The 8851-nt window shown below is 36.0% G+C and overlaps 1 protein-coding gene across 2 annotated transcripts in view; it reads left to right on the top strand.

Moving 5' to 3' along the window:
* Nucleotides 1-264: 264 nt before the first annotated feature.
* The window catches only part of LOC121416796 (serine/arginine repetitive matrix protein 1-like), a 28992-nt gene continuing 20405 nt past the window's right edge, over nucleotides 265-8851 (top strand). The window contains exon 1 of one of the 2 annotated variants that reach the window (XM_041610309.1): nucleotides 265-335. The gene's annotated coding sequence lies outside the window, so the exon portion shown is untranslated. The remainder of the gene's footprint in view (nucleotides 336-8851) is intronic. The other variant, XM_041610316.1, reaches the window with a different exon arrangement.

The raw sequence follows: 8851 nt of genomic DNA, 5'->3' as shown, positions 1-8851 counted from the left end.
CTTGTCCTCAACGGACTCCATATAATTGGCTCTAATTTGGTTTGGCCAAGAAATGCAGTAGACTCTACAAACATGTCAGCAGACAGATAAGTTATTTTCTTGTGTCGAAACTGATAAAAACTAATCAAATATAAAAAAAAACCTTTTCAAAATAACTTTCAAACTTGATGATGATCCAGATAGCATATTATGGAGCCGTCGATCGATGGCTCGTCTTTTCTTTTCCACAGCATATGTTAGCATACGAAATTGCGTAGAGTGTACGTGGATATCACTAGGTCTAGGATCAGGAGAGAACGAACGGTACCAGAACGAACACGAACGACGAGGACGAGGTGTGTTGAATTGTAATTTGGTGAAGAATTGTCTATTTTGTTTATTACTTAAGTGCATTGAAATGCCAAAAAGTTTGCAAGCTCTCATTCGACAGCCAATAATTCTATAATGCGGGTAAAATAACTATATTGCGTGTTACAAATATGCGGCAAATATGACAAGGCGGGTACCGTACCGTACCGCGCTGACGTTAGCGCTCATTCGGCCATGCGTGCATGGGCACGGTCAGCCAGCGTCGTTCCCACCGTTCTCGCCAGTGTAGAACACACGCGTCGCATGCGACACACGTAAATTCCACAAGCTCTTGGTGCGTCACGCGCAAAAAGTGAGCGACACAGGCAAAAAAAAAATTATAAAAAGTGAGGGAAAATCATCGAAAATAATTGTTGCATCATTCATCATCAATCCTCAAAAATACAGGATGTTTCGGAATCATTTCGGCAACAGACAAACTACGATCTTATCACTTGACCGGATAATATCCATGCATAGACACTGGCGCATTTCCACTTCCAGCCGGCTAGCCAGCCACGCTAGCTTTGCCAGCGCGCTGGCACGGCTAGCTAGCTGAGCCAGAGCCGGACCTGCACGCTATGTTTAGAACTGAATTGTCCGCGATGCGACGTAACTTATCATTTTTACATGATACCGTATTCTGATAACTTTCAAGAAATTTTGATTTTAAAATGAATTGTTCCATATAATTTTCCTTGTAATTACTTGCTAACTATATTCTTAACGTTCATTCTCAATTTCTGCTGTCATGTCACAATGAAATAATTGTTGAAATTCTTGGATGTATGAACTGTAATAAGCTTGGCCGGCGGCGCGTTTCCGTTTTACACCCTGGCGAAGGCATTTTCCGGAAAAGTAGCCAAAAAGCGACTAGTGAAGAGTCTACACACGTCGCTGGTTGCATGCAGCGTGCGACACAGGCGAGTCCACCACCGCAGAGTTCCTCGGCACTTCATGTACAGAGAGAGCGGCACAGGAGTGAAATCCGAACATGCTTTTGCAGACGCGTTGTTTATATTTTTTTCTAAAAATAAATTATTAACTAAATGAATAGAAAGACAGACAAAATCAAAATAAACAGATAATAATGGAAAGACAAATTGAAGTTTGATGGATTGATACACTTAGAAGCTGCCGAAAGATAGATATAGAAGACTGATAAACAGATAGAGACAAAATAGACAGATAGATAGATAGATATATAGATAGAAATAGAGAGAGAGAGAGGTGGATAGATAGATAGAAAGAGAGAGAAAGAGGGAGAGAAGGATGGATAGATAGATAAATAGAGAGAGGGGGAGATCGGACAGAGAGGTCGATATATAGAGGGAGAGGGGAGAAGGAGAGAAAAAGAGAGAGAGAGAAGGATAGATAGATAGATAGAGAGAGATGTTGTAGATAGAAATATTGACGGACAAAGAGAAAGAGAGTAAAAAGACAGACAGATGCCTAGAGAAGGAGAGAGAGAGAGAATTTGAGAGACAGATAGATAGAGGTTAGATAGATAAAGAATGAGAGAGACAGAGAAGATAGACAAATTAACAGATAGATAGATATATAGATAGATAGATAGATAGAGAGAAATAGAGAAAGACAGACAGATGGATAGATAGATGAGAGATAGATAGATGTTAGATAAAGAGGGAGAGAGACAAAGAATATTAACAAATTAACAGATAGATAAGTTTAAAAATAGATATATATATATAGATAGAGAGAATAAGAGAAAGACAGACAGATGGATAGAGAGAGAGAGAGAGAGATTAAATAGATAATTAAAGAATGAGAGAAACAGAGAAGATTATTAACAAATTAACAGATAGATAGATACTCTAGTTAAAAAATAGATAAATAGATAGAGAGAAATAGAGAAAGACAGACAGATGGATAAATAGAAGGATAGATAGAAGGATACAGAGATAGATAGAGAATTTAAGAGATAGATAGATGTCAGATAGATCAAGAATGAGAGAGAAGAGCGACAAATTAACAGATAGATACTGTAGTTACATAGGTAGGTAGAGAGAGAGAAATAGAGAAAGACAGACAGATGGATGGATAGATAGAGAGAGATAGAGAATTTGAGATAGATAGATGTTAGATAAAGAATGAGAGAGACAGAGAAGATTATTAGATAGACAGATAGATAGATACTGCAGTTACATAGATAGATAGAGATAGAATTTGAGAGATAGATATATAGACAGAGAGAAAGACAGACATCAGCAAATCGGCAAGGCAAATGATCAAGGCAAACATTCGTATTGAACCTGGAAAGTATAAGCTCAGCTGCATTTCTGCGGATAACTTCGGTGCGGACTTTGGATCGCGCGCCCAGCTGATAATGTAAACAAACGTAAACGTAGACTCTTCACTAGTCGCTTTTTGGCTACTTTTCCGGAAAATGCCTTCGCCAGGGTGTAAAACGGAAACGCGCTGGCCGGCGACGTGCGTATGGCAAGCTATTTTAACATTTTCTGATATCAAAAATTATTAGATTTATTGATATCAAGAATTAATTTCTTGAATTCATTTCTTGATATCAAGAACTCATTTCTTGAATTCATTTCTTGATATCAAGAACTCATTTCTTGATATCATAAAACGATTTCTTGATATCAAGAAATTAATTCTTGATACAAAAAACATTTTTATTTCAAGAATTAATTTCTAACTTGATATCAAGAATTCATTACTGATTAATAATCAGAATGATTTCTTGCAATAAATTGACGATCGAATTCAGAAATTAATTCTTGATATCAAAGATTCATTTCTTGTGATATCAAGAATTCATTTCTTGATATAAAAAAATAAATTCTGGATATCAAGAATTCATTTCTTATAAAAAATCAGATTGATTTCTTGCAATACATTGACGCTCGAGCGGCTCGAAATCAGAAATGAAAATGAATTCTTGATATCAAGAATTAATTTCTGAATAAAAATCAGAATTATTTCTTGCAATATATTGATGCACGAAATCAGAAATGAAAATGAAGACCTTGATATCAAGAATTAATTTGTGAATAAAAATCAGAATGATTTCTTGCAATATATTGATGCACAAAATCAGAAATGAAAATGAAGATCTTGATATCAAGAATTAATTTCTTGATATCAAGAATTTCTGATTAAAAATCAGAATGATTTCTTGCAATACATTGACCCTTGAAATCAGAAATGAATTCTTAATGTCAAGAAATTAATTCTTGACATCAAGAAATTAATTCTTGATATCAGAAAAGTGAATGAATGTTAAAACGGTTTGCGATATACATGTGGATGATTTTGTGAAAGGAAAAAAAGCGAGATCCCGGGAGCGAGATGTTAATATTATTTGTATGACAGCTAATTGCTGGATTCACCATTTATTTTTCATTCTTTCATCTAAAACAGACTATAATTTCTTGTATCGTTTTTCACATGTGTGTATTCTAGGGGCGGGGGGGGGGGGGGTGGCATGAGATCGATGTTTAGGTATTTCTAATCGATATGTCATGCCAACTCCCCGCCCCTAGATCCTGAATCGTACAGATCAGAAATATGCCTAAGACTTTGCAACATCTTTCTAAAGGGAATTTGAATTGCAAAATGATGAAAATGGTCAACACATTTTCGAAGTCTCAACCTGAAAAAAAATAAAGCATGGTAAAAATGAAGTGATTTTGTATATTTCCAATATTTCCCAACTGAAAATTAACTTACTGAAAACACACGTTTGTGATAAGTAGGTGTCATTTTCAAGTGACCATACATTAAAGCGGGAGTTCACCCTGACAAAAAGTTTATTGTAAACATAGCAGAACTTAAACATAATGATAAGCATTGATGAAAGTCTTACGAAAATACATCAAAGACTTTAAAAGTTATTAGAATTTGTATAATTTTTTTTTATTTGTACAGTGGCTGATTGAAAAAAAATCAATGAAATGTCCGTCACCACCCAAATTAGCAATCGCTCACATGGCTCATGTTTTAAAATGACCTCAGTGGCTGCCCAAATGAGACCCAAGAGAAACGATTTTCATCTCATGTTTACCTGATTTAATGGTTCAGCAAATCTTGGCAGATTATCTAAATTTGTTGTCGAGTGTCCTGATGACAGATCTAGCCAAGCTGCTTCACCCAAGGTATTACGCAATGTACCTTATGACGAAGGAGGTATCACTTGCTTTGGCTGTAGCTTCATTTTTTTTTTCTTAAAGAGTTCATAGCGAAAGCCTAAAGGTATATAAAATATATTTTGACTCGTGAGGACCTCAAAACAATTTTAAAACATTCCTAATCAATCGTTCATTAATCTGACATTTTTGTAACTTCTATTTTGTTTTATTTTCTTTCCCACGGTTGTCAGAAAAATGTGTGCTTTATATTTATTTTTGGAGAATGGGAGTCCATAACGAAAGAGATATCAAATATATTTTAATTCATCAACACCTCAAAACAATGTTAAAACATGTCCTGATTGATCGTTCATTAATCTTAGATGTTTGTGACTTCTGTTCTTTTATTTTCATTTCCGCTGTTGGCAGAATAAATGGGTGAATTTTATTTCTGAGAGAGTTCAAAGCGAAAGATATATAAAATATTTTTTAACTCGTTAGGACCTCAAAACAATTTTAAAACATACCTAATCGATCGTTGAGATGTTTGTGACTTCTATTTTGTCTTATTTTCTTTCCCGCGGTTGTCAGAAAATTGCGTGCTTTATATTTCTTCTCGGAGAACGGGAGTCCGTACCGAAAGGTATATCAGATATATTTTAATTCATCAACACCTGAAAACAATGTTAAAACATGTCCTGATAGATCGTTCATTAAACTTAGATGTTTGTGGCTTCTGTTCTTTTATTTCCATTCCGCTGTTGTCAGAATAAATGTGTGATTTTTATTCTTAGAGAGTACATAGCGAAAGGTATATAAAACATATTTTAACTCAAACACTTCAAACAATGTTAAAACATGTCCTGATAAATGCGTGATTTATATTTCCTCTCGGAGAACGGGAGTCCGTATCGAAAGATATATCAAATATATTTTAATTCATCAACACCTCAAAACAATGTTAAAACATGTCCTGATAGATCGTTCATTAATCTTAGATGTTTGTGACTTCTCTTCTTTTATTTCCATTCCGCTGTTGTCAGAATAAATGTGTGATTTGTATTTCTTAGAGAGTTCGAAGCGAAAGGTATATAAAATATATTTTAACTCGTTAGGACCTCAAAACAATTTTAAAACATACCTAATCGATCGTTCATTAATCTGAGATGTTTGTGACTTCTATTTTGTCTTATTTTCTTTCCCGCGGTTGTCAGAAAATTGCGTGCTTTATATTTCTTCTCGGAGAACGGGAGTCCGTACCGAAAGGTATATCAGATATATTTTAATTCATCAACACCTGAAAACAATGTTAAAACATGTCCTGATAGATCGTTCATTAAACTTAGATGTTTGTGGCTTCTGTTCTTTTATTTCCATTCCGCTGTTGTCAGAATAAATGTGTGATTTTTATTCTTAGAGAGTACATAGCGAAAGGTATATAAAACATATTTTAACTCAAACACTTCAAACAATGTTAAAACATGTCCTGATAAATGCGTGATTTATATTTCCTCTCGGAGAACGGGAGTCCGTATCGAAAGATATATCAAATATATTTTAATTCATCAACACCTCAAAACAATGTTAAAACATGTCCTGATAGATCGTTCATTAATCTTAGATGTTTGTGACTTCTCTTCTTTTATTTCCATTCCGCTGTTGTCAGAATAAATGTGTGATTTTTATTTCTTAGAGAGTTCAAAGCGAAAGGTATATAAAATATATTTTAACTCGTTAGGACCTCAAAACAATTTTAAAACATACCTAATCGATCGTTCATTAATCTGAGATGTTTGTGACTTCTATTTTGTCTTATTTTCTTTCCCGCGGTTTTCAGAAAAATGCGTGATTTATATTTATTTTTGGAGAACGGGAGTCCATATATAACGAAAGGCATAACAAATATATTTCAACTCAAACACCTCAAAACAATGTTAAAACATGTTCTGATAGATGCGTGATTTATATTTCCTCTCGGAGAACGGGAGTCTGTATCGAAAGATATATCAAATATATTTTAATTCATCAACACCTCAAAACAATGTTAAAACATGTCCTGATAGATCGTTCATTAATCTAAGATGTTTGTGACTTCTCTTCTTTTATTTCCATTCCGCTGTTGTCAGAATAAATGTGTGATTTTTATTTCTTAGAGAGTTCAAAGCGAAAGGTATATGAAATATATTTTAACTCGTTAGGACCTCAAAACAATTTTAAAACATACCTAATCGATCGTTCATTAATCTGAGATATTTGTGAATTCTCTTTTCTTTTCTTTCCCGCGGTTGTCAGAAAAATGCGTGATTTATATTTACTCTTGGAGAACGGGAGTCCGTATCGAAAGGTATATCAAATATATTTCAATTCATCAACACCTCAAAACAATGTTAAAACATGTCCTAATCGATCGTTCATTAATCTGAGATATTTGTGACTTCTCTTTTCTTTTATTTTCTTTCCCGCGGTTGTCAGAAAAATGCGTGATTTATATTTACTCTTGGAGAACGGGAGTCCGTAACGAATGACATATCAAATATATTTCAATTCATCAACACCTCAAAACAATTTTAAGACATTCCAAATAGATCGTTCATTAATCTGAGATATTTGTGACTTCTCTTTTCTTTTATTTTCTTTCCCGCGGTTGTCAGAAAAATGCGTGATTTATATTTACTCTTGGAGAACGGGAGTCCGTAACGAAAGGCATATCAAATATATTTCAACTCAAGCACCTCAAAACAATGATAAAACATGTCCTGATAGATGCGTGATTTATATTTCTTCTCGGAGAACGGGAGTCCATAACGAAAGGTATTTCAAATATATTTTAAGTCAATACACCTCAAAACACTTTAAAACTTTTCCAGACAAAAAGACCCATAAATTTTTTGATTAACAGCAACTTTACAATTCAACATTTTGCCGATATCAAGTCTAAGTTAGGTATTGGTGTGCGCCGCCGATTAGAACAATATTACAGTGAACTTCGCGGATTGGCAATGAAACTTGACTTTACCGGGATCAAATCATCAAAGCGCATGTAAAAATCAAAGCGTCACGTGTAAAATCGGCCACCACCGAATCGGCGGGTTTCCGACACGCGCAAGAAAAATCCTGGCGAGAACGCTGGTCGTTCCCCGCCAGAGTTCAAGGGCCTGTTCACTCATTCAATGAACAAGATCAGAGATGCCAAGTTCAAAAAAATGTAATGCGTGAGATTTTCATGACTCGACGTCTCTGAGCGCGCGCGGCCAGTACTTACACTCGTACGTTGCGAAAAGGTGCGCGCGCAACGCGCGCGCGCATGAGATATGGGCTTCAAAACTATGCGATGCACGCACGCTATTCATCGTATCACGTACTAGCTGTGCGCTGACTGCACTTTTGATTCGTCTCGTGTGCCGGGCTAGACGCGAAGGCGGTCAGCCAGTCGTATAATCTGGCGAATAATGCTACTTTTCCTCTTTTTTCTGTTGGGTACCGATATGCGTGAGAAAAATGGGTGCCATGCGTGAGATCGTGAGACGGACCCTGAATGCGTGAGTCTCACGCACAATGCGTGAGACTTGGTAGATCATTCAATGAACAAGATTATAATATAACCTTGTTCCCCGGGGGGGGGGCCACTTACATTGACGAGTGGATACCATGCGCGACCAAAAAAACACCTAAAAAGGATGTCCTTTTCGCGATAGGGCACGTTACGTACGTAACGTGATGATAAGGGTGTCAAAAACACTAAATAATGAAAAAGGGGTAGGCCTATCTATTTCGCTAGGAAAATTACGTGTTTAGGGTCAAATTTGCGGGGATAATAAAACAAAATTAAAATGTTTTATAAAGGATGTCCTTTTTGCCCCAACACTATACCGGTATGTGTTTAGAGTCCTATTTGCGCGAGGTGTAGAAGGTGGGGTCGTACTAAACCAAATTGAAATAAGGTAAAGCCGACGACCGAAGGACCTGTAACAATAAAACATTCCTGTACTTGTTTAGGGGTTCATTTCAGGGAATATTTGACAAGAGTATAGTTTTGTTTCCAATACTTGTTAAGGGTAGGGTTTCACACGCCAATACTTGAATTACTTGTTAGGCAGTGTATACAGCCACACGCGTGTGTCTTTACCATCCAGCCACACGTGTGTGGTTAGCGCAGCGCAGTAGTAGACATACACAGTTTGGGTTAACTGTGTATGTCTACTACTGCGCTAACGCTGTATGGGTCTGCCACCGCGAAGGAAGCCAGAATCGACACAAGTAGAAAAAGAGAATTTGCTGTTAAACAGACGACTGTTTGTAACAAGACAAGAAAAGCAAGGAGAGAAGACGGTGAGAATGAAATTGAAACGATCTAAGGATATCAAAGGGGTTTAGAATGTAAGAATTTAATGAAG

The sequence above is a fragment of the Lytechinus variegatus genome, chromosome 1 (assembly GCF_018143015.1).
Source record: "Lytechinus variegatus isolate NC3 chromosome 1, Lvar_3.0, whole genome shotgun sequence".
NCBI classification, from domain to species: domain Eukaryota; kingdom Metazoa; phylum Echinodermata; class Echinoidea; order Temnopleuroida; family Toxopneustidae; genus Lytechinus; species Lytechinus variegatus.
Note: the sequence above shows the minus strand (reverse complement) of the source record. Positions and strands in the feature narration are given on the sequence as shown.